The sequence below is a fragment of the Kogia breviceps genome, chromosome 5, assembly GCF_026419965.1.
Source record: "Kogia breviceps isolate mKogBre1 chromosome 5, mKogBre1 haplotype 1, whole genome shotgun sequence".
NCBI classification, from domain to species: Eukaryota; Metazoa; Chordata; class Mammalia; order Artiodactyla; family Physeteridae; genus Kogia; species Kogia breviceps.
The window spans coordinates 127047692-127074233 of record NC_081314.1 but is presented as its reverse complement, the minus strand read 5'-3'; the positions used below and the strand labels follow the sequence as shown (position 1 = coordinate 127074233).

Sequence of the window (26542 nt, the reverse complement as noted above, 5' to 3'; positions counted from 1 at the left end):
CTATCCCACCCTGCCCCATCTTCGCTCCTCACGTGGCTCTGTCTTACATACAACAGTCTTCCCTGCATTCTGGAATATCTCTCTGTGTTATTCTGAAGCCTTTTCTTCAAAGCAAAAACAAAAACCAGAAGCGCCTCAAAAGTACTTCGCTCTGTACTCCACTCCCTTTGAGTAGGAAAGAAAAGCCCTCACGTGGGACCTCAGACCCAGAAGCCACAGTGAAGTACTTGCTGCTGGTCCTGCTTTGAGCTTACCCAGGCACCACACGGCCAGTTTGGCATCTGAGCATTCCTTCTCAGCTCAGAGCGCTTTTCCCTGGAATATCCAGTCTAAATTCATAAGCATTTTTCTGATAACTTGTTTGGGATTTAAAACTGCATCCATAAAGATATTCAGTGGAATGCTCAAAAACTTAGGTCACAGAACTGAGAAAGGATTACTCGTTTCTGTTGGCAGCGTACATCCTAGTTTAATTTAAATACATGATGAATAAATATGTCTCTTGAGTATCCAGAGTGTTGCATATATAACCTAAATGAAAAACATTGTCATCTTTTTAAATATTCCCTGGAAAAAAAATCCTAGGCACATAGTGGGTAGGCCATAAATACAGAAAAATCACTGATATTAGTTGTAATACATTGAAAAATCATACTTATTCACCATAACTTGGATACAAGAAAGCGGGAACAAAAAGTATATCTTTAATTTTAAAAATCTTTTTAGCTTCCTCTTGCATTAACCATGTACATACTTAGGAAAAGTTTCAAAGATTCTTAGTTGCTTACATCAATCTAGCAGTTAGTGTCTCCATAATTTGAACATGATTTTCATAATACTCTATTTTTTAAATCCTGTGGAAATATTATTTGTGCATTCCAACCGTTTTTCAGAAGGTATGACAAACTCCGAGTGAAGAGGCATTTCTCTGTCTTCGTGACATTCAGATGGGGCATTTGCTACATACTGATTTAGAGACAGGGCATTCAATTACAGCGAAGGGAGCTGTATATCCAGTTCCCTCTGCATGGGTTGTGCTTGGGAGTTTCCTCGGCTCCGGTTCTCTGGACCATTCAGACAGAACAGGTGGTTTCCATGGGCAGCAGAACATTAGAGGAAGCAAGATCGTTTAGTGACTGCTGATTGTATGAGCCATAGCAGTCCTTGAGGACCTGAGTTTCTGTGTTTCCTTTCAGAGTGAAAATTCTAGAACTATTTATACCTGAACTGGACAGCGCCTGCTTTCCAAAAAATTCTTTTTTTTTAACTTATTTTTTCCACCTTGGAAAAGTTTAGCCAGCTTCTTCTGTGTCAGTGAAAAAAACCAACTCATTTGGAAACTTGTCATTAACACTGAATTAACTGATATATTAACACTGTGAAGTCACGATATAGAAACTAAATGGAGTTTTTCTTTCTCGTTAAGTCCTTCTGTGGGTTTTATTATGTTTTCCAATATACCTACATGGAATCGATTGTCAAAAAATAGCTAATTTATTTCTCCGTGTAAAAGTTTACATTTCTTTTCAGTTATTTTGACTGATGAACACTCCAAAAGTCAGTATTCAGTAAAATCTTGTTTAGCCGAAGGAATGGAGTGCAGCCAGAACATAGATAATCCAAAGTGATGAATAATATAAAAACCTTAATTTCCAATTAAATTTAGCTTTGCATTTACAATTTGAAGAAATAACCTAATTTAACTTTACTTAGACATTACACAATGAAGCAATTTTTTTTTTTTTTTTTTTTTTTTTTTTTTTTTTTTTTGTGGTATGCAGGCCTCTCACTGTTGTGGCCTCTCCCGTTGCGGGGCACAGGCTCCGGACGCGCAGGCTCAGCGGCCATGGCTCACGGGCCCAGCCGCTCCGCGGCATGTGGGATCTTCCCGGACCGGGGCACGAACCCGTATCCCCTGCATCGTCAGGCGGATTCTCAACCACTGCGCTACCAGGGAAGCCCTGAAGCAATTTTTAATAACTGTTTTAAATTTTCTAGACATTAAGAAATTTTATACCACATTTAATAGTTTAGACACATATGAATACACATACACACATTTACTTGCATCTTCCTGAGACATTTTCTAACAATATGACAGTCTTCTTCAATCACTTTTTGTCTCTCCTACCCCGGTAATAAAGCCTCACACAATACTATTTTTAAAATACTCTCTATGCCTCACTATGCAGCAATTCTAGTAGAAAAAAATACATACATATATAGAAACAGAACTAAAAGAGGATGATGAAGGTGTAGCAAATACAGCCTGGAGCAACGATTAGTATTTGGTTTATATATTACATATATATTATTACTATATATTATATAATGTATTATATATGTTATATAATATTCTATATAGGATATGTATTAGTAGTACTTTGATTATATAGTTGTTTAGTGGTTTTGATGGAAATTTGAAACCATATCGAATATTCACCTCCTGGCTCTCAGCCATAGACATATTTATAATTATTAGCTAATATTAAAGTCCCAAATCTTCCAATACTAGTGATTGAATCTAATATGTTTCCTATTGAAGTGGTTCTGACTTTGAAATGATGGGCCCGAACATAAATATGTGACATCTTTGGGGTTTCTTTTGAGGCTTTTCATCCTACAACCCAGTGATTGAAGCTGATGATGAGTGAGCATTTGACATATCTGAAAAAAATACATATGTCACCAGAACATCAAAAAGCATGATAAAATACGTAAAGAATTAAAGTTTAATTAACAAAATTTGAGTTTACCTCATTATCTTTATAAATTAAATTCTGTACCAACGGAGCAATCTAAGCTTTAAATCTAAAATGGAGTTATATATATTTCTTGATATGATTTCTCTATCTTTTCATGATTATAGCCTGCATACTGAGAGCTTTAACTTCTTTAGTTTACAAACAAACATGGAGATAATTATACACGTTTCTTAAATGTCTCCTTCTCATGGAAATAAGAAAAATTTAGTTTATTTTTAAGCTGCACAGATTTCAGAAGGAAAAAATTCCGGAGCAGATTTAAGTGTATGAGGTCATAATTCTTTATGATATGTTTGGATTAAGGGATAAATTAATAGCAAAACTAAGAATATAAAAATTAAATTTTATCAAAAACACATGGCAAATCCTAGGACAAAAATGAGAATTTGCTGAAAAGAGAAAAGAGCATGTGGAGTGTAAAAACAATGTAAAAATGAAAACATTTTATTAAGAACCAAGTATGTGGCATGAGTTATGACTGCCATCTAAGAAACAGGCTATTGTTGAAAAGCAGCAGCATATAAGTAAACACAGGGCAAAAATTTTTAATGACTCAGACTATTATAAGAACAGTTGAGATTCATTAAAATATAAAAATTGAAAATGCAAAAGAAAGTGCATAGGATAATGAAACTTTTAATGGCAGAAATGAAAACATTTGCAATAAAAGTCAACCAAGATGAAGGATTATGCCAAAGTATATTTCTTCCCTGTGTGAGAAAGCCTCTGTGTGAGGTTCAGCTGGAAAACAGGATTGCAAATTTAAAGACTGTTAGGTTTAGTGATGTTAAAGTCTACTTTCTAAAAATGTGCACCCAGATATTATGGGAAACATGACATATACTGAAGTATATTTTTCAAGGATGCAGTATTACACTGGGTACCAAATCTTCTTTACGGTGACGGGACGGGTGTCTCTGTAGACCCTGGAGTCGTCCTCGGGTCATTAACTTTGTGTAGATCTCAGAGGTCCCATGCCTGTGGGATCTCTAGGACATATTACACTTTCATTCAGGTCATCACAGAGCTCAGAAATGCCATTAAAAATTAATCAGTGGTGAAACCAAGCACTTAATCATTTATTTGGAAAATGATTTCACACTGGGTAACACAGTGTAACCTGCTTCTCTATTCTAGCCTTCTGCCAAGAGCTTGGGGATACTTCAGGGCATCAAAGGGAGATGCTAAGGCAGGTGCCCTTCTGAAAGTGTTCTCTGCCTGACACTCAAGCAGGTCCTTATTCACCTTTTAAAATAATGGAGGATGAGAATTGGCCTGGGTGATTTAGAGGGTTCACCTTTCTATAGTTGTTTTGGAATGAAGAATTTATGCATTAAGACCCCATTTCGAAAAGACTAGAAGTGAAGGGATTTCAGAAATTTGTCAATTCCCTGTTCATAAAGGCTTAGTAGCAATAGGAATTGATTACTCCCTCAGTCATTCGCTTTTTATTTATAAGAAACATTTTGGCACTTTATTCCAGAATGTCTTTTATAACCATAGTGAGTGCACTGCATATCTATGATTGTCAAATAAGTGCCCAAAGATTTTTGAATCTTAATTTTGTCAGAATGAACATCGACTATTCATATATGTAAAACAGGGTGCTATCAAGAGAGAGATTAAACACAGTGCCCTTTTATAAGAGTGTTTAAAATGCCAGCTTCTCCTTAAAGTGCCTGAAGCTGGCTAGATTTAGGAAACAAGGAATTGAAATGATACTAATTTATACAGAAAAAGGTCTTTTTAAACTTAATTTTATGGCAGTTTTGTGCTTTATGTGGATTACTCACTCAATTGTCATAACACATCTTTAAAGCAAGTATTGTTTTAATTCCCATTTTACATATGAGGAATCTAAGTCTTACAAATATTAAATGCTTTGCTTGGAGTCACACAGATATTAAATTGTGGAAGCAAGATTCTATGGATGATATTCTTCACTACAATTCCATAGTGTATAATAGTAAAATTAATAGATGATTTTCATGACAGGTGAATGTACATATTGTACCCTCAGGCCAAGAATAAGATCCAATAGCTTCATGTTAAATGAACATCAATTAGTGAAGTGACTTAATCCCCATTGATAAGAAACTTTATTTGAACAATCTAAAAAAGTTGAAGTTATACTTACACAATCTATAGCTTTTCTTTTTCTCTTATATACCAAGGACGTTAAACTTTTTATGATAATGTAAATTGTTTTCAAGTCAAATAAAACTTTTACAAGTCAAGACTTTAAAATTCACAAAGAACAACATGCACATTGTATTAAAGAAATTACCATGAGGTTGAATTGTATACCACCTAAAAAATGTAATAGTTGCAGATAAAGTATTACAAACATGAAGGCACAGATTTGAGGTCACCATTGGCTTTATCCCTACTGTCTTCCCACCTCATCTCCAACTCTTAACTCTCTGCACCTTCAGTTGCAGGCTGTGAACTTGGGTACCTGAACCCTAGAATCCCCCCAAAGCTCCAAAAACCTCTTGTTTGTAAAGGATAAAGTCAAGTGTTGCAACTGTCTGCCTAAAGAGATGCCAGGGTTATAAACTGAGAGATTGGGATTGACATATACACCCTACTATGTATAAAATAGACAACTAATAAGAACCTACTGTATAGCACAGGGGACTCTACTCAATACTCTGTAATGGACTATATGGGAAAAGAATCTAAAGAAAAAGAGTGGATATATGTATGTATACAGTAAGTCCCCTACATACGAACTTTCAAGTTGCAAAAGTTCAAAGATGAGAACATGCACTGGCATGTTCAATCACATAAGTTAGTTCTCGTGTCTGGCATACATTGTCATGTGCATGCATCCTCTACAAGTGGTTGTGTTTTGTGTACTTTACTGTACAGTACTGTACAGAGTACAGTATCTTTATTTCAAGCCCAGGATGTCTGGAAGCAAGCATAAAAGTGGCAGTGTGTAGCTGGTACTACTGTACTTTACAAGGTACTGTACTGTAAGATTGAAAATGTTTTTGTTATTTTTTTTGTGTTTGTTTTTAATTTATTATTTGTGTGAAAACTATTATCAACCTATTACAGTGTTGTACTATATAGCCGATTGTGTTAGTTGGGTACCTAGGCTAACTTTGTTGGACTTACAGACAAATTGGACTTACTCCTGGAATGGAACTCGTTCGTATGTAGGGGACTTACTGTACAACTGATTCACTTTGCTGTACACCTGAAACTAACACAACTATACTCCAATAAAAATTTTTAAAACAGAGATGCTGGGATTGAACGTGCTGTTAGCCACAGCTACACATAACATCAAGTTTTGGATTTTCCTACAGTTCATATTGTCTTCAGGGTCCTGAGGAGTGTGACCTCAGATCTTGCTCCTTTGGGACCATACTTTAAGACTCAAATGAGACTGCTTGTGACTAGCATGGGTGAGCCCATTATCCCTGGCGGCACCAGGCTCCACCAGGATGCCCTGTAAGGTAAGAGAATAAATTCCTCATGGCTCGCCTCTTATTCAGTTGGGTCATATCAGGATGCCATAGCCTATCATTTAGAAAGCTCTTCCCTTGAGCATTTTCTGGAGTCCCATTGTTAGTCTGACTTCTCTTAATGAAAAAATAAAATACAATAAAAATACTGGCTAATTAATATCTGACTTGGACATAAAACAGGATAAAATTTAGTTTGTAATATATTAGCAGTTGTTTTGACTAACACATGTGTGTGCTCAGTTGGGACTTACTATTATCAAGTATCACTAATTTATGAAAACTATAGAAAAAATTTTTGTACTCCAGCTTAAAACAATGCACTGGCTATACCTCTGAGTTATTTGATTCTAGTGTTTTACTATCTTTGAGCCATTTTTATAGCTGTAATTTGTAGGTCACTGATTAACATGCAAATTCCAGCCTATGTAGTAAAAGTTCAATTGACTTTTCTCTCCCACCCTGTGGAAAAACCCAACTTTGCCTCCCTGTACATATTTATTTGAATATTCCTGATCTATAACTGCGTCTAATTTTGTATTCTCTTTTGAACTAAACATAACATTTGCCTGGCCCTTCATTAAACAATTAAATAAAATTCTTAACAATTGTTCATTTTTCCATATATTTTCCTGAAATTATTCTGCCTTGTTCTGAAAAACTTTTAACAAAACTGACTGAAGGCCTCCTTTACTACTATCTTGTAACCCATATAAAAAGTGTAAATTTAAGTGAGATAATGTGTGTGAAAATGCTTTGCCAACTCTGAAACCCTTTAAAAACTTAACATAGAGTTATTACAATAACAAATTAAAGAGATATAAGAAATATATTATTGGAGAAAAATCTAGTATTTTCACTAGAAAGGAAATGAAAGTTTTTTTTTTTTTTTTTTCTGTCAGAATAAATTCAGATACACTGAAAAAAATAGGAAATGCTGATCAGAGTTGAGAAAACAGGGCATTCAGAGAGTGATGAATTGTTTAAAGAAAATCAGCCTGGATCACAGTAAGACAACCACAACTGACAAACCTGACAGTATTTGGCTTGATAAAATAATACAGTTGTCAGAAAAGATTGGGGACATAATTTTCCTATAGTACAAATCGTTCCCTAAATGACCAGATAGAAAACTAGATCTACAAGTTCAAGTGTTATGGAGAGACATGGAAGATAGCTACTTGTATAAAGAACTGTCTTGAAGAATGAAGACAAATGATAACAAGAGAAGAAAAACCTCAAAATGGATAGAAGTGATAACTGGGTTGTATCAAAGACCCACATTAGTTCCAATTGTAGAAAGTTAGACACCAGTTATGTGAAAGCCAGAATACTCAGCAGGGTAAACAGTGTTTATTTGAAAAAAATCTTTGAGTCTAACGTCAGGAATTTATTCCAGGATTAAGGTCACCAACCTTTAAAGTTTTGGCAAGGCTATGTTGGACAACATCAATGTAGTGACGTAAATGTTATTCATTGTAATAAGACTAGGACAATTAAGCCACTGACAAGGAAGGGAAAGATAATTTCACATTCTTCAAGGTTATAACATTTTAAAAATAAAAGGAAAAATTGCTTGTGCGTGTAGTGTGTGTATGTGTGTGTGTCGAGTGCTTCTTTGAGCACACATGCTCATGAACACATGCAAGGAAATAATCTTTATTCCTTTTCTAGTGTCCTTTACCTTTTCACCTAAACCAGAAAAGCTGAAAGCGTGTCATCATCTCAAATCTCAAGAAAAAGTTGCCTATTCATTTTAGCATATCAGACATATGAATAAAAAATAGTGCTGAAATCTTCATGAATGATGCAATGAACAGCCAACTTGAAATTGCTGTGCAACCTCAGTCTCTGGGGTTTTGAAGAGAGAATTTCTGAGTATGAAAATGGCTTTAGTTAGCTGATTATCATGCTACTTCAAGCAGTTTGATAATTCAACAGTTGTAGAGATATGCTAAAATGAATAAAGAAAAATCTCTATTCTTCTATTCCGGAAGGAGGAGGAGGTCGTGAGGGAAAAAACTGTAGGGAGGATATCACACAATCCTTTGAAATTTACTTACATTATTTTGCTTTTCCAAGTTTAAGTTTAATATATGAATATTATGAAAATCTAGTGGCGCATAGATGAAAAGACTTTTAAAGAATGGATATTTGATATTTAACTGGCCATATATGTAATGTCAGTTTCATGAGTTTTTGTTGTTTGTTTTCTTTCAAATTAAAGAAAGAAAATATTTATTAAGTGACAGCATTGTATTAATCACTTCTCTAGGCATTTATTTTTTACATAAACTATCTCAGTTTTTAGAAGATTCTATTGGTGACCCAGATGTAAAATATATACTTTTTTTTTTTTTTTTTTTTTTTTTTTTTTTTTTTTTTTTTTTTTTTTTTGCGGTATGCGGGCCTCTCACTGTTGTGGCCTCTCCCATCGCGGAGCACAGGCTCCGGACGCGCAGGCCCAGCGGCCATGGCTCACGGGCTTAGTTGCTCCGCGGCATGTGGGATCCTCCCGGACCAGGGCACGAACCCGTGTTTCCTGCATTGGCAGGCGGATTCTCAACCGCTGCGCCACCAGGGAAGCCCAAAATATATACTTTATTTCATTCACATAGAGAAGAATGGAACCTATGCTTTTTATATGTAATAATATAAATATGTCCCACTTTTAACCATTTTTTCTAGCACAAAGCACAATGTGCAGTATCAATAAATGAGTAGAAATTTAAATGATTAAGATTTTAAAACTAAGACTGTATGACAATATTACAGTTTTATCACCTGATAACTGGATGGAATTGATGTATATTGTGTGTTCGTTTACCTCTTTTTTTCTAACCAGACCAGCACTTCCTATGAGAACTTCCTGAAGTGATAGAAATGTTCTGTAATTGGTGCTATCCAATACTGTAGCCGCTAGCCACATGTAGTTATTAAGTACTTGAAATGTAGCCAGGGCAGCTGAGGAACTGACTTTTGCATTTCATTTACTTTTTAAAATTTTAAATTTAAATTACCACATGTAACTAGTGGCTACCATATTGTACAATGCATATCTAGACAATTGTATTTTTTCCCAAGTTACAGATATATGTTATTTGTGTTTTGATAAAGCTATCCACGTGGAGATAAGAACCCATGGATACTTTTATGACATCCAGGAAGTAGCCAGATCCTTAATATCTGGGTTCTGAAAAACAATTCCACTCCCTATATACAAATTGTCACATTTGTCCTCATGTTAATTTCTTTAAAATAACAAAGCATCTATAAATGTTTATTAGTTTCTTTGATGAGATCTGTACAAATGGAAACAAAAATAGCTGACTTGAGCTTAAGTGAATGTAGAAAATATCAGAAAGGAAAGATCAAGTCACTAAAATTGGTAATATCACACTATTTGCAAAGCTTGTTGTATGTTTTCCTACCACAGCTTAGTCCAACTTAAATTCATTGAGTATATTCTAATGGATATAATCATGCTTAGTTCTAGGTAGAGATGCAAATATTAATGGGAGATACTTCCTTTCTAGTGTGTGTGTGCTGTGAAATGTACTTTAATCTTTCTTCTTGTTTTATTTCTAACTCATTTTTGTTGGTATTTTCAATAACCCTTCAGATTCTGGTGATGAAATATGGAATATGTGTTACTCTACTTTTTAGAATAATATTTTTTTACTCTAAAAAACCTTAGAACTTCTCTCAAGATATTTACAAAGCACAGATGGGTCATGTAAATATATAACATAACAAGTTTGTAGAATATTTTTGGATTTCGAAAAAATGTTTACGTATTTGGCCTGTTTTGAAAATCATAACTTAGTGAGTCAGGTAAAGCCTTCACCAGTGAGAAAACTGAGACTCCAAGTAATTAACTGATGATTGACTAAGCAAGGACTTGAACTCCCTTGTCAAAATACCATAACACCAAAAATACAGTTAACCCAGAAGTAATAGCACTGTCTCTACACTAGAGGGCCTAAATATGAATGATGTTGAATTATTACACAGTGATCTCAGAGACACTTGAAAATATTGAGATAAACCGTGCCACATGAAAATAAACTCTAAATATTAATAGTTCAGATGGAAAATACATTTTTAAAGTCAGTGAAGATTAGCTTTATGGGCTGACCTTGGAGGTTCTACACGTTTGCAAGTCCGCATGGACTTGCTTTAAAATGTTGTCTCTAAATACAGCATATAAATCATCATACATGTGCTTTCAGGTTGACTTGTTAAATGATTTCAAGATGGTGTATCTTGTTCATAATAATTCATATGAATATATGCAATAAAAGTATTTGAGTAAATAAAATTAAAAGTCTAGGGGCCCTAAGTCTCCTATTTACGGGTTCAAGGAAAACTCCAAATGTGTTAAGGAAATCATTACCAGGATGAGAAGTCAGGGAGATGGTAACTTTCTCTGAATCTGAGCTCTTGTTTCACTAGCAAAAATCGTAAGGAATTTGCATAGAGAAGCACTTCTCCAAGAGTATTTTGTAATACAATAATGCCTAGGCTGTTAATTATTTTTTGCATTAAAATAAAAAATAAGTTCATTATAATAACCAAGGGGTTGTACCAATTTGAATGGTATTATTTACTTGAGGATATCTCTGATCACTTAAAATACTAATGCAATCGATGGAGAGGGATTTCAAAGAAAACCACAGGATATGTGTTAATGAGGAAGAAGTAGATATTACTCAGAAAATCTATTGCAATAGGGGAAAAGAGACCTCAGCATTGAAATGGGACCCAATACCAATACAGCATTGCCAAGTGGGAATTTATAGTCAAGAATCAGGGTATGGGCCAGTGGATGGAAAACTTACTAAGAGGAAACTTCAAGGATAAGGAGGCATTCTGGCTATATTGACTTAATAGGAATCTTGCTGAAGACAGGCCAGACTAATCAGATATCAAGGGTGAAGTGTGATAAATCTGATCAGATAATGAGATTCTTGTTAAATTGATTTAGCAGGATTCGTGCTAGAACTGGAATCTATAAGGAAGGACATTGAAACCCAAGGTGGAGTGTAGTCTAAAAAAGATCTCTGAAGAGCCTGACCAAAATTTAGCCAAGGAGGAAATCTTGTCAAGGATAACTTCTGTTTTCTGAACCTTTTAGATGCCAAAGATGTTGTCATTGTTGTTTTCTATTAAACCTCTCGGAGGATCTGCTGTCACTTGGAACATACTTTGAGAAATGATTGATGTAGCATCATTTCAGTCTATATTTCTTAGATTTGAGTTCTCCAGTTTTAGCACAAAGGCAATAATTGGATGGCTTAGTGACTTTTGCTATTAGTGTCATGATGCAGTAGGAAAGAAAAAGGACAACAATTAAGAGTATTGAGTTATAGATCTAACTATGATATTATCTACTATCATTACCCTGTGCAAACAATTTAAACACCTTAATCATCAGTATATTCATCTGTAAAACTCAGGATGGAAGTTGTTAATAGAAAATTTATTTCCTCCAGGGCCTTGTATTTGACTTTCTTTGCTCACTTTTAAAATTTTTATTTGACTCAGGCATTTCCCTGATGTGATTTTGAAAGCTATTTCTATTAACTTTCCTTACTTCTTATTCTTTATCTGTCTAGTCTTTCATTCAATGGTCTACACCCTACCAGGATAGAATAAAAGTAACTGAATCCTTTGAATTCTTCTTATATCACTGCTTCCATCTTTTTCAAAATTACATTCTAGCAACAATCTGATCTTTAATTTCCAAGTGCTGTTCTAAAGGGTTAAAGAATATCTCACAGCTAAGAGGCTTAAATTGCTTCTCATGAAATTAACTGAAAACTCAGTCAGTCATTCCAGAACAATCCTAGGAGCTAAGTCTCTGAGTGTAAAAAGTTTACCACAGAACAAGTGTCTAAATTTTAAAAAATATCTGTCATTAACATATTTCATTACAGTTTTCACACCATGTAATGTATGAAGGAGATATAGCTATATTTACATAGTTGAAATATAAAACAGGGAGGTAAAGGATGAATATACCATTTGTTAAGAATTGCTCATTTTTAGGCAACATGCTGGTGACAATGTACTGAAAAGTCTTGAAATCTCACCCTCAAAACAATCTTACAGGTCATATCTGTATCTTGCTTTTACTGATGAGAAAACAAAGGTTCAGATCTTATTAAAGAACACTTATTTAGTAACTTGGAGAAACAGGATTCAAACAAGGTCTTTCCAGTGTCCACACACTTTAAATGCAGAATTTTATACCACATTGAAAAATAAGAACAAGCAGAGATAAATTTGAAAACAGGAGTGGTGGTGGGGGAACTGAGAGAGAGAGAGAGAAGATTTTAATGAATTTTACTAATGAGAAAAATAGATTCAGGTCTGTAACTCACTAACACACATATGTGGTTGGGTCCCTCCAGGAATGAAAGCGGAAATACATTTCTGTTCCAGTGATTTCTTTGTGGAATAGGCCATCTCAGAAGGGAGGTAAATGACAGCCATAGGTTGGAGAATCTGAGGCCCAGTCCCCAGATTAAATCCTGACCTTCTATATCACTTCAAAATAAAAGCAGGAGCTTAAGGTGTGTTCTCATGTCATGTTTATACAAATTATATTTCTCTAAGTCAAGATAATAAAAAGCCCTGAATTATAAAATATACAGGACAATACCCATCCTTCCTGGGTTATTCCCTTGCAAAACAAATGAACAAAAGGATGGTAATATGATTAGGAAAATGCTACAATTCTAGACTCTTAAAGGTCTTTAAAAAATAACAAGTGTTAATACCCTCAATAATTATATTCTATTCCTTTCTTCTTATCTCTATTGTATTAGGATAAAGATAGGAAGATAGAAAATGCATATGTTTTCTTGGAAGGCTTTTCATTCTAGAACATAAGTGAAGCCTAACTTTGTTATAAACTGCAAATTTATAGGGGAAACATCCTAGGTCTTCATCTATTATTAAACACACAGTGTCCTTGTGATAAATTTAAATGTCTCTAAAGGCTACAGTAAAGGAAAATCCTTTGTACCAAAAGATGCTAACTCACATATTTTGTTGTTTGTAAAAGTTTAAGCAATTGGGTTTTTCGTTTGCTTCTTCAAAATAATAAAACATAAGTAATCTTATAGATTATGAAAAAGGCAAACTTCTAGAAATGGAGGCAAATCCTACTTTGAAATTCCAATCAGAGATCCCTTGAAACTGAGAAAGTAAGACCTATACTCTGAGAGACGATTCTGTTATTTTTCAACATTTCATTTTTCTAGAGAGGATAAAAATTTCCTGTCCCAAGCTGGTTGAAATTTAGAACAAATTAGGAGAATCGGCCTAGGTAAAAAAATCAAGACAGTTAGTGAAATGGGGCCTGGAGGTTCAAGTTAGTATAAAGCTACAGAATTTTCTAACATTTAGTAGCAGTGTTTATGTCATTGATTCATGTGATGGGAATAATATCTCTTGCTAATATATGAGCTGACCAAATGTCTTTTTCATGGAATAAATAACAAAAAATCTATCTGGGTAGTTTTACCTAAAGCATTAAAACAGAAACTTTTTCTTGTCTTTTATGACATCTGTTAACTTTCACTTGCCATTCATTATAGTGTGCACATACAGAAGAATAGTGTAGAAGGAAAAAATGAAAAAAAAAGAGTGGTGTGTAAAAATAAATCTTTACCAGGATATTATCCTAGTTATTTTATTTTTAAAAAAATCAGTGTACGTTTTTGGTCTCACAAAATCGATTTTGTCACATCAGTGATATGTTATGAATCTTAATTGCCATTTTTGACTAATAATTAATGCTTTTGTCTTGGAGGAGTTATGAAGAAAACTTGAGGCAATTCCTGCAGAGAGGAAATAAATTGAATTTTTGAAGCGTGATAATTTTTTAAAGTTGAGAGAAACTGAGGCTTTACATGTAAATGTGTAGGGAAAATTTTCATCATCTTTATAGTCTTTGTGGCCTTTTCGAATTTAACATAATAAGTGAATAAATGTCACTTGAAAGCAAATTGGATTCTCTTTCACAGTCAGTGTAACCTTCAATTCTTTTGCTATAAGATATTGTTTATCACTTTGCCATGGGAAGCCATTTATAATTTGTAAAGGAATAAGGAAATGACTTTAACTAACTTGCTTGTAATTCCAATAACAGATACATGATCATACTTTCATCTTAACTTACTAAAGATTCAAAGTGCAAACTTATTTTTTAAAGAAAATTTCTAAGGAGTATTACATTATCTGAATGTTTTAGGCAATTTTTTCAATATAGTCATAATAAGAACAAGAGAGATAATTGTCACAGTCAAGGACCAGAATGAGAGATAAAATAGAACCTGACACAAATCCAAATATACTCAAGTTTTAAGGTAAAAAATAATTTAGAATATTGAATCACTTTTATCTCAACTTGTTGGAAAAGTCAGCTTGAAATCTTACTGTAGCTGATATTGTGAGATCCTAAAATTATTAGTAATGAGTGTGTGGTCTCTAGCTACATTTTTATTTTTAAAAAAGTCCTTTAGATTGTTAAAAATACAAGATAGATAGAACTTCATAATACAAGTAGTCAGTTTTTCAATATTAAATTATGGAAAACAAACATCTACTTCCACAACAACTATTAGAGAGAGTACCTTCTTTGCTACTCTTGTATTGCACAATTTTGGAATGTACATCACAGATAAGTTCAGGCTGATCACTCAAGTACTTTAAACACAATAAGCTATACTGCTGATCAATAAGACATGTGCACTTAGAAATTTACAATATTTGGTTGAAGTACATACTGTATATGAATTAATTATTTTAAAGAATTAGGAATATGGTTACTATTGAAAACATTATTGGCTAAATCAGTGGAAATGGCAAAGACTTCATTAAACAAGTAGTACTCAATCCTTGATGGATGTTAAGAAAGATAACTTGAATGAAGAAAAGTAAGAACCTGTTTGGGGGAGCTCAGTATTTATAAGAATACAAATAATGGACATAAGAATTTTAAAATATTTCTTATTTATCTGTCTAGATCTTCTTTGCTTAGATGATTTTAAACTTGAGAAGCTAATTAGGCATTACTATATTGGGGTTTCAAAATAAATACATTTCTTGGGCCTTATTTTTTTTGTCCCTCTTTGCTTCTTTCCCTGCCTTTTGTCAACTACCATTTTCTAGTAAAATAATTATTTCTCTTCCAAGCTTCTGGAAGCGGGAAATTTGATCTGTGGTCCTTGGTGATCATTGATTTTGGACAGGAATCATTAAATCTTAAAGCACTTGTGAAGTGAAAAAAATGTTCTGGAAAACAAAATTGTATTAAAAGCAGAAATGATGAATTAGCGTAATAAGATGATTGGTTAATTTTCAGAAGAAAATTACCTTGTAGAAATAATAATAAATAAAAAATGCATGTTTTAGTCATTAGATTCACCATTAGAATTTTAACTATCTCTATAACTAGCTAGTTTGTAAAAAAACATGAAAAAATACTTTATTACTGCAAAAGAATGAAGGAAGAATAATAAGAAAAATACAACAGAGAGGAGTTCAAAAAATAGAAAAGAAGACATAAATGTCAAATAGGTCATTAATTAATTACCTACATTTGAAATACTCAGAATAAAGGTCCAAAATGATCAGACTTGATTAAAAAGAAATATACCTATATGCTTACAAGAGCTGCAAATCAAGTGAAGGACATAGAAAGATTTAAATAAAAGGGTGGAAAAGATTTATTATACTCTAATCCAAAAAAACATATTTGTATGTAAACAGGATACTATAAAGACCAAATGGGGCTTATTTCAGTTACAAACAACAACAACATAAAAACAGTTTAACATTTAAAGATCAACCCTCTCTCATTAACACAATGGTAGAAAAAATTATAACATCTCAATAGTTACTGAAAATCTATGACAAAATTCAACACAGATTTATGATACAAATTCCCAGTAAACTCAGGATAGAAGGAACCTCCCTTAATTTGTTAAGGAGTACATTCACACACACACACACACACACACACACACACACACACACAGTCACATACACAACTAGAAAAAACAATATATAATTAATGAAAAGTTATGGCAAGTATTCCTCGGAAATTAGGAATATGACAAAAAGTACCACTATCACCACTTCTGTTCAATATTTTACTAGTATTCACCCTATAAAACATTAACAATAAATAAAAAGCAAATAATTAGAAAGAATAAATTAGCATAGTAATTATTGCATATCAAACAATTTTGTTCATAGAAAATTCAGATTTTACAAACAAAAATTTAGAATTAATAAGAGTTTACAAAAATCAACAGGTACCAGGAAATTTACACAAATTAAATGAATTAATTTTATTTCCATCTGCTGTCAGCAAAAACACTATATAATTTTAAAAAGTGATTTTCACTTACTGTGTCATCAAAAACCATCAGATGTAAAGAGGTGGCCAAAATGTCAGGGTAAGAAGACCCTGAACTCACCTTCTCCCAGGGGCACACCAAAATTACAACTTACAGAGAAGCTATCTATGTGAAGGACCTGAAAACTAGCAGAAAAGATATTCCACAACTAAAGACATATGAAGAAACCACAATGAGATGGGTAAGAGGGGCAATAATGTGGTATAGTCATGACCTCCACCCCCAATAGGTTTATTAGCAACCCATAAACAGAAGGAGTATCACAATTGTAGAGGTCCTCCCTAAGGAGTGAGGGGTCCAAGTCTCACATTGATCTCCCTAGCCCAGGTCCTGCACTGGAAAGATGAGCCTCCAGAATGTCTGTCTTTGAAAACCAGTATGGCTTACATTCAGGAGACCTGAAGGGCTACAGCCAACAGAAAATCCACTGTTAAAGGGTGTACACAAAACCTCACATATTCCAAGTCCCAGCACATAGGCAGTAGTTTGAGAGGAACCTGGGTCAGACCCTCTTGCTGATCTTGGAGAGTCTCCTGGAGAAGCAGAAGGTAACGAATGATATTCCTGGAGACAGAGACACTGGTAGCAGCCATTTAGGGGAGCTCATTTAACCACTATAATACTGGTACTGATGTGAAGTTTTGGAATCCTCCTTCTAGCCTGTTAGCACTGGGAGCCTGACCCCATCAACCAGCAAATTGGCAACATCATCAAAAAGACAAGAGATAACAAATGGGACATGGATGTGAAGAGAAGGGAAAGCTCATGCATTGTTGGTGGGAATGTAGATTGGTACAACTACTATGGAAAAAAGTATGGATGTTCTCAAAAAGTTTTAAATTGAACTGTCACATGATCCAGTGATTTTACTTCTCGCTATTTACCCTAAGAAAACACAAACACTAATTTGGAAAGATATGTGAACACTAATGTTCATTGGAACATTATTTCCAATAGCGAAGATATGGACTCAGACTAAGTGTCCATTGATAGATGAATGGATAAAGATGTGATATATATACGTGAAAGAATATTACTCAGCTTTAAAAAAAGAGAAATCTATCCATTTGTAACACCATGGATGGATATAGAGGGTATTATGCTAAGTAAAATGAGACAGAAAAAAACATATATGAGCTCACTAATGTGTGGAATCTAAGAAACAAAGCAAACAAACGAAACCAAAGGAAAGTAGACAAAAAGACACAAAGGACAAATGCGTGGTTGCCAAATGGGGATGGGAACGGTTGGGTAAAATAGGTGAAAGGTATTAAGAGGTACAAAGCTACAGTTATAAAAAAAAAAAAGCCATGATGATATATTATATCTCATAAAGAATATGATCAATAATATTGTGGTAACTTTTAATGGGGACAGATGTTTACTAGACCTACTGTGGTCATCATGTCACAATGTATGCAAATGCCAAATCACTATGTAGTATACTTGTAACTAACATAATATTGTACATCAACTCTATGTCTATAAAGAAGCAAAAGAAAAACAAAAAAAAAAACCTCACACGTCCAGGAATAATGAAAGATGTGTAGGACATATACAATAAAAATGACAAAATACCATTTGAACAAAATCAAAATAATAAAATGGAGGCAGAGAGAGAGAGATGAATAGAGGAAGCACAGAGGATTTTTACCGCAGTGAAACTACTCTGTGTGATACTATAATGATGGATATATATCACATTTGCCCATATCCACAGAATATACAACATCATGAGTGAACCATCAGGTAAAGGATGAACTTTGTGATTATGATGTGTCAATGCAGGTTCTCCAGTTTTAACAAATGGACCATCTGATGGGAATATTGATGATGGGGGAGACTCTGCATGTGTGGGAGCAAGGGGAATATGAAAAATCTCAATACTCTTTGTCTCAATTTTCCTGGGAACCTAAAAGTGTTCTAAAAGTATCTCTAAATTAATAACTAAATAATAAAAGAGGGATCAGAAAGCTCAATAATGTAAACATGTTCTTTATCCATACATTGATAGATTCAATGATAGCTCAATTAATATTTCAGACAGTTTTGTATTGTCTGTGTGTAGGTGTGTATCCATAAGCAAGTTGAATCCAAGTGTACATGGGTCTGTTAGGGCCAAGGAAAGACAAGACAATCTTGAAGAAGAAATAAACAGAGAAATTACTTCTTATAAAATTCTAGTTATTGAAACAGCATGGTAGATGCGATGGTAGAATGGACTAAGTGAACGAGAGTACAACCCAGGAGCAGAGCCCTAAGCAGCCATCTGACACTGACAGTGGTGACACTGTCGTGTAGTAGGTCAGGCGTGCTGTCTCAGTAAATGGGAAAATGATATCTTGGATACTTACACAGAAACTAAAATTTTTCTGAGCTCTACTTCCCACTCTACTATTTCCTTTTTCCTAAAAATATTTGGTGGGTTTTAGATCCAAATGTAAACAAACTTTTTGAGAATGTAGACAAAATCTTGTATGAGAATATTTTTTCTGACATTCAATAGGCAGAGGACATTTAAATAAGACACAAAAAGTGCTAAATTTGAAAGAAACAGGGAAAGTGCTCGCATTAAAATTAAGAGTTTTTATTTCTCAAAAGTCAACTTTAAAAGAGTGGAAATGGGGCTTCCCTGGTGGCGCAGTGGTTGAGAGTCCGCCTGCCAATTCAGGGCACACGGGTTCGTGCCCCGGTCCGGGAACATCCCACATGCCGCGGAGCGGCTGGGCCCGTGAGCCATGGCCGCTGAGCCTGTGCGTCCGGAGCCTGTGCTCCGCAACGGGAGAGGAGTGGAAATGAAAGCCACTTTGTGAGAGAAAATATTTACAGTAAATATATACAATAAAGGGTGCATATCCAAAATGTATAAAGAATTCTGGCAATTCAATGAGAAAAAAATGCTTTAAGAATATAAATTGGTATTCCCTTTTAGAAAATTGTTTGCCATCACCTACTAAAGCTTCATAAAATTGTGGAAATTTTCTGATCCAGCAGTTTCACTCCTAGATACACACCAGAAATGCACACATGTTCACCAAAAAAAGATGTGTAAAATAATCTTATTGTCTAACAACCCTATATTGGAGAGAACCAAAAATTCTTCTCAATTGTCAAATGGATAAACTGTGGTGTAGTCATAAAATGAAATACCATAAAGCAGTGAGAATGCATGAACTTTTGCCATGTGGAAATGAATGAGTTTCTTCAACATAACGTTGAGTGAAAGAAGCTTAACATAAAAAGTATACAGTGAATGATTGTGATCATATAAAGTTTGAAACTATGCAAAATTCCTGTCTAGTATTAGTCAGGATAATTATCATGCTGTGTCAGGGTGTAGTGGCTGGACAGGGACATGGAGGGGGTTATTGTAATGCTGGAACTGTTGTGTTGTTTGATGTGACAGATTGTTACATGGGTGTTGTATTAGTCTTCTCTTTCTGTGTAATCAGTTCCCACAAACTTACTGGTTCAGAACAAGATAGATTTGTTATCACAGTATCTGTGGGTCAGGAGTCCAGGCATTGTTTAGCAGGGTGAACAGTCAAGGTCTCACAAGGCTACAGACTAAGTGCTGGAGAGAATGTGCTCCTTTCTGGAGCTCAGGGTCCCCTTCACGGGTAATGTAGATGTCGGCGACATTCAGTTCCTTGGAGAAAGAGCACTGAGTCTGTCTTCTTGTTGGCTGTTAGCTGGGGGTTCCTCTTAGCTCCTAGAGGCTGCCCACAGATCCCCCATAGGACCTGTCACAAGGGGATTATTGGACTTTTAAAGCAAGAATTTTCATCATGAAGAAATTGCATAAAACATAAGGGAAATATTTTTATTTTGTGTTTTTATTATTTTTAAAATGTTTTAAAGTCATCAGTGAGTGTCATTTAAGGGAGAAATAAATAACTGTATAAAACATAAAACTTCAGGCATCAGAGGATAAGTTATACAATCCTTAGAAATTGAGAGAAGAGTCACAACAAAAAGCAAATCAGAGAACAGGCTGAACACAAATTGTCAATACCCAACAAGGGCATTTCGCAGGTCTTCAGAAAAGAAAAGGGGAAGAATAGGTCTCCAACTCCATCATTTAGTTATTGAGAATATGCCTGTTAACATTTGGAAATAGTTAGGTGTCGAGTAAGAAAAATTCCTTCAATTTCTAGCTATTTTTGAATTTGAAAGTGCTTCCTTCACAAACATCTGAACTCTGTCCCTCAGCAGCCCTAAAAATGTGAAAAGTGAAGCAGCCTTTTGCACACCTCATGTTTTTAGATGACATTTTCCAAATTACACAAATTAAGAAAAAAAAAAAAAACTTCAACATGGCTTTAAGCCATTTTATACTGCACATGTTTCCTGCCTTGTAAAAATTTAGACCATATTTCTATTTCTTGAAATCGATCTTGTCTTTAATATTTTAATAGAAGAATGGACAATTGTGCCCTAATTTTCAACTTTGATCTTTCTTGCTAATATTAGGGTCACATTCCCACACATTCTGTTATCTCAGTAACCTGCACATATGATGAATCCGCTGTTCACAAAGGGATTTCTCACAATGTGTAAAGGATGGCTTAACAATTCCTTTGAAGAATAATGCAGTCATGGATTATTTTTCACTTTTCCTGAGCTTTATTTTATTCTCCTTCCTCTTTCTATGAAGTATTGAGGATGAACTGAATCTGCATATGAAAAATATGTCAGATGCAGAATTTTGTTTAAATTAGTAGTCATATCTTGGACTGAGGGAGAAGTGTGGTACTCAGTATATGGATAAAAGTGATTAATTATCTAGCTAATCAAGGAATATATTAAAGACTGCATGGGCTTAAATCTGCCTAGGAAATTGCTGTAGCTTTGGATACTTTTGCACACATAAGTATTCAAAATAAAGAACTTTCACCAAATGCCTATCATTTAATAGACATCAGGAAATAGAAATCTGAATAAAGACCCATCAGGAAATAGAATTCAAACTGAAACAGCTTAAGTCAGCATAATCATCAATATTTTTTTAGTTTGCTAAAAATAATAATGATTTTAATTGAGCCAATTATTTATGCAGGAAGAAACAGTTCGAAGAGAAAACTAGGTATTCCTCATTTTGTAGCTCAGATCAACTCAGGAATTAAGTAGGAACTGACCAAAAACCAAAAGCATGCTTCTTTTCTCAAATCAGAATCACTTGATTGATTAAGGACATTCAATGTGTTATAAAATCTTTCATCTCTATGTCACTATTCCAAGTACCATCAAGACTAGTCATGACTAAAAGTTGTTATAATGTGATGGATATTAAGTGACTCATGAGAACTTGCTGGTGGTCTGATTTCAAGTCCTGGAAGGCAGACTGCCATATCTCAAACCCGTGCTCAGGACAGTTATTAACTTAATGCATCAGACTTTACTAAATAGTTCTTTGGAGTGAACAGTCTGACCTCAATAAGGTAAATCCTACAAAAGTTATATTAGGAATTTATGCCCCTGCACATCTTCTTGCATGAATAAACACATTAGTCTATGATTTACCTTCATTTGAATAGTATATTTAAAAAGTGATTTTTGTTTACAAAACCAATCAAATAAAATGGAGTCGATGCATTATTAAAAGCAATAGATGAATGTTTCCATTAACTTTTTTTCCATACTAGGGTTATAAAATAGCCTAGTGGGAAGTTTGCCACCATTTATTCTTCAGCTAAAAGTATCAGGGCAGGCTAAGCATCTTGACATATCCAAGCTGAACATTTATCAACCTCCACAGCCTTGGCTCTTTGAATTGCTTAGAATGAGCATCTGTATTCAAACATATGCTGTGGGTAACTACTAAGATATTTTAGTCAGTTTGGCTTAGTAGCTGTTCTGTAAAAGTGAGATGAGTAATTTAATAAGCAGCTCTCCTTGACTCTAATACTCTTCCCTCAGTGTATGCCAACCTCAGCCAGAAATGCAACCTAAAAAGAGTTCACTGCTTGTGAGACATGAAAACGGAATAATGATTTATGCAGAGGACCATCTTCCAGGCGCTGACAAGTTCTCACTGTCCCACACAAGTCATCACTGCCACTCTAAAGAGAACAGATGGCTTTGCACACACCACTAGCAAAGAAGGAATTCTGCACAGGTAGCATGAAACTTTGCCACTTTTATGGACACATCTTGTTATAACAAAGTAATAAAAAGAACTTGCCAAAATGCAACAAATATGAACTTTGGTCTCGCTCCTTGGAAAACGGAACTGAGGTTAAAAAATCTTTTAAGAAATGGGTGAGGGTAAACTACATCATTTGTTATTTCCTGTATTAAAACAAATAGATATTCTCACAATATGAAACCAAAGCAAATGCCTTGATGTATTTGAAAATTCAGAGTGTGAACCTATCAATACAAGAAAAATTTCTGGGTTAAATAATACTATGCCCAATATTTGTACATAGAACTATTTCAAATGCTTAGAATTTTAAATTTCATTAAAAATTAATGCTAGTTATGTATTTTAGAAAATATTTTTTAAAGAGAACACAATAGATAACATCCTGGTTAGTAGTATTTTTTTTATGTTTCATGTAAAGATTCCATGTAATGATTATTCAAGGCATGTATTCCCTAACAGTCTCCCAACAGACGGTACTTCTGTTATGATGTATCAATCAATTTCCATTATATTATTACCATACAGCATATTCAGTATTTTGAGTTTATAATATATTCCAAAATTTATAGGTGGACATTTTTATTCCAAAAACATATTCATTCACCATTGAATCCTAGAAAAATGAGTGCAGATAACATCATCGTGGACCTATTAGGCAAAGCATCTTAAACCTCCTTTGGAAAAACAGCAACAAAAAAATTGCAAAAAAAAAAATAGAAAATTTTCTATTGCAATGTTTCTTTTTTACATGGTTCAAAAGAAGATTGGGCATTATAGCCATGGTTAAAACTGTGGCATTTTGCTGAGTTTGCAGTCTTGGCTGCCATATCTTCTGGACCCGCTACACAGCATGCAGTACATGCAACATCAGCATCGGCATCCTCTAGGAATTTTGTAGAAATACATACTTTCAGGGTCAACCTGTACCTACAAAATCAGAATCTGCATTTTAGCAAGATATCCAGGTGATTTACATGTGCATTATACTTTTGGAAGCACTGTTCTAGCCCGATGGTTCTCAAACTTGACTCCACACTAGAAAAATCTGAGGAGCTTTGAAAAATTAGCCAGAACTGGGAAGCATGCCCAGACCAATTACATCAATCTGTGAAATAAGTGTGAACAATACAGTTCAGAGCACTGATTCTTTTGAGAATACATTCTAGTATTTTTCCCTCTAGGTGCACATAAGTCCATATGCAGAGCATAGCCAAAAAATATAATCATTGAACAATACCAATAAATGTAGTTAATGCTAGCGTTTCAAAAGCCAAATGGCTTTGCTGAAAATATAAGGCATTGTTTGATTTGGATCATGATCTCTTTTTATTGAACAAAGTGCTCTCAAAATCTCTCTACTCTCTGAGTTCATAACAATAAAAAGAAACCCAATTGCAGATTTCTGAGGCACAAATTGATCTACATGGCATTGTTTCTCCAGTCCGTATCTTTATCAATATATGAAAACATGCTTTTACTTCTCTTTTTGCCATTGCTCAGTTGTAGGTCACTATAGAGTAAACACAGAGAAGGCTTCATGAAACTGGATAAGAAAGCCAACCAGAAACCTAGAACAAAACAAAGACAAAACCTAATAAACTGCAAGGGAACTGAAGAGGAGTCCTGAAATGTACTTGACAAAATCTGAAATAACTTGATTTTTAACTCAAGATACATTGTACAGATTCATAGCACTCTGAACTGGGGTGCTTAATAAAATGAAAATGCCATCTGCTATGAAAACATGTCTTCTATTTGAAATCCAACGACAATTGTTCATGTAGAATTAGGTAAATTATAGATCAGTTTTGTGGTATTCTGGGATGTTGGTGCAGGTACCATTTAAAATATGGGAGTAGCCACATATGAATCTATATATATGTGTAAATATATATATGCACATATATATGTGTGTGTGTGTGTATATATATGTATATGAATATATATAACAACAAAGCAGGAGCAACATTTTACCTATAACTTGGAACAGAAATTATGTAATAGAAGCAATTGTCTATACATTAGCCCTTAATCTTTTCTCACTTCAATCAATGGCATTTATAACCTAAAAGCCATTTTAGACAGTTGTTTATGCTAGTTGGAACTCTTTCTATTAAAAGAAAACAAACAAACTGATTTTAAGCATCTCCTGTGCTGCTGAAATCTTCCAGAGCATGGCTTATTGTCAATCCTGACAATTTCATGAGTCCTGACATCACCTCTTCAAGGTAGTAATAGAGCGCCTCGTCACCTGGAGCCTTCACTGACCTGCTCTTCATTTTAGACTACACCACTGGTCCACGAATGCCATTTCTCCTTTCCTGGGTCCTAGGCAATATGTGGTGATTTAATTTCTGATTGTAAACATAACCCTACCTGGTGTGAATGTTCCCTTCTTGTAGATAAACTGAGGAAGTATAGTCACATCGGAGTGGACTAGGTCAGACAAATTGCTGACAAGGCTCTCCTAGACCAGCACAAGTTGGGTAGGAGCTGACAAAGCTTTCCAACCCCAGAATTTACTTATTCCTTGTCAGAAAATGTTGATTTAGCACAGGGCCAGACTTTCTCATGTATCGTTAAGATGATGGACACTGAACTCTCAGCACCAGGTCTGGATGATGTATTTGTGATAGACAAGGCCCTTGGTGTTTAGCATCAAGTAGCTTTTAAGTGGTTAGACAAACGTATAGTGACCAAGTTCAAAGGCCTAGAAAGGACATGTGATTTACTGCCTCTCCCACATTAAAAAGAGAAGACTAGTTGACTTTGGATTATTCTAAAATCTGATATTGTAAATGATAGTATTTGTCAAAACAATGAATGTCTGTGTGACTAATGCTGAATTGCCAACTCAATGGAAATACGATGACGGTTGTGGTCTTTATCTGTACAGTTAAATTTATTACGTTAGAGAAAATTTGTGGCAAGATGCCAAACTCCTCAAAGCCATCTCTCTCTAGGTCACCCTACATCTAGATACTAGCATTGTTTCTGGAGCAAAACGGGCACTCACTGAATATTTATTGAAGTATCTTTTCCCAGGTGTTACTATTATGGATTCTATATCAGCTTTGGACAGGTCCTTCAAATAAAATTATAATGTCTATTATCTCCCAGACTTTAAGAGAACATAGGGAATGAAAATCTTTGGACTTCCGTAAGAGCTGCAGAGTTCAGTTGTGCACAGTGTGTCAATATCATACTTGATCTCACAATCGATGCTAGCTCTCAGTTTACCCACCAGAAGGAGAACAAGGGGCCTGAGTTCACAAACAACATTTAACCTACTGCCAGCCTGGCAGGCTGTCCTTGTCAACTTGGATTTTAATATTCAATGTTCTTTCAGACACATGCAAGCCTTTTATATGGGTAACCATAGATAAATCCCAACACTTTCACAAAGGACTGGCCCACAAAGAAAAGAAAGGACAAACTGGTGGTAAATTATGGAGGCTAAAACCAAACAGAAGAAACTAGTAAAATGAGAAGACAAATTAAGAGAGCATACAGTACTTAGAAACATCTTTTGGTCATTTACTCTACTGTTAAAAGTATAGCTGCAAAGAATACATATTATTTTAACTCATAATATTTGTTATTCTGCATACACATTGTTACAAAATATAGCTCTTGGCCAAAACATTTATGATCTGTCAGAATCAAGTTTCTTCAATCCCAGTTATGTCTGTGGCAAATAAAATAGGGTAACAG

The 26542-nt window shown here is 34.6% G+C and overlaps 1 long non-coding RNA gene across 1 annotated transcript in view; it reads left to right on the top strand.

Moving 5' to 3' along the window:
• LOC136794274 (uncharacterized) overlaps positions 1–26542 on the top strand; it is a 69607-nt gene that overhangs the window by 25426 nt on the left and 17639 nt on the right. The window contains exon 3 of the long non-coding RNA XR_010840821.1: positions 6086–6235. This is a non-coding gene — a long non-coding RNA (uncharacterized lncRNA). The remainder of the gene's footprint in view (positions 1–6085; positions 6236–26542) is intronic.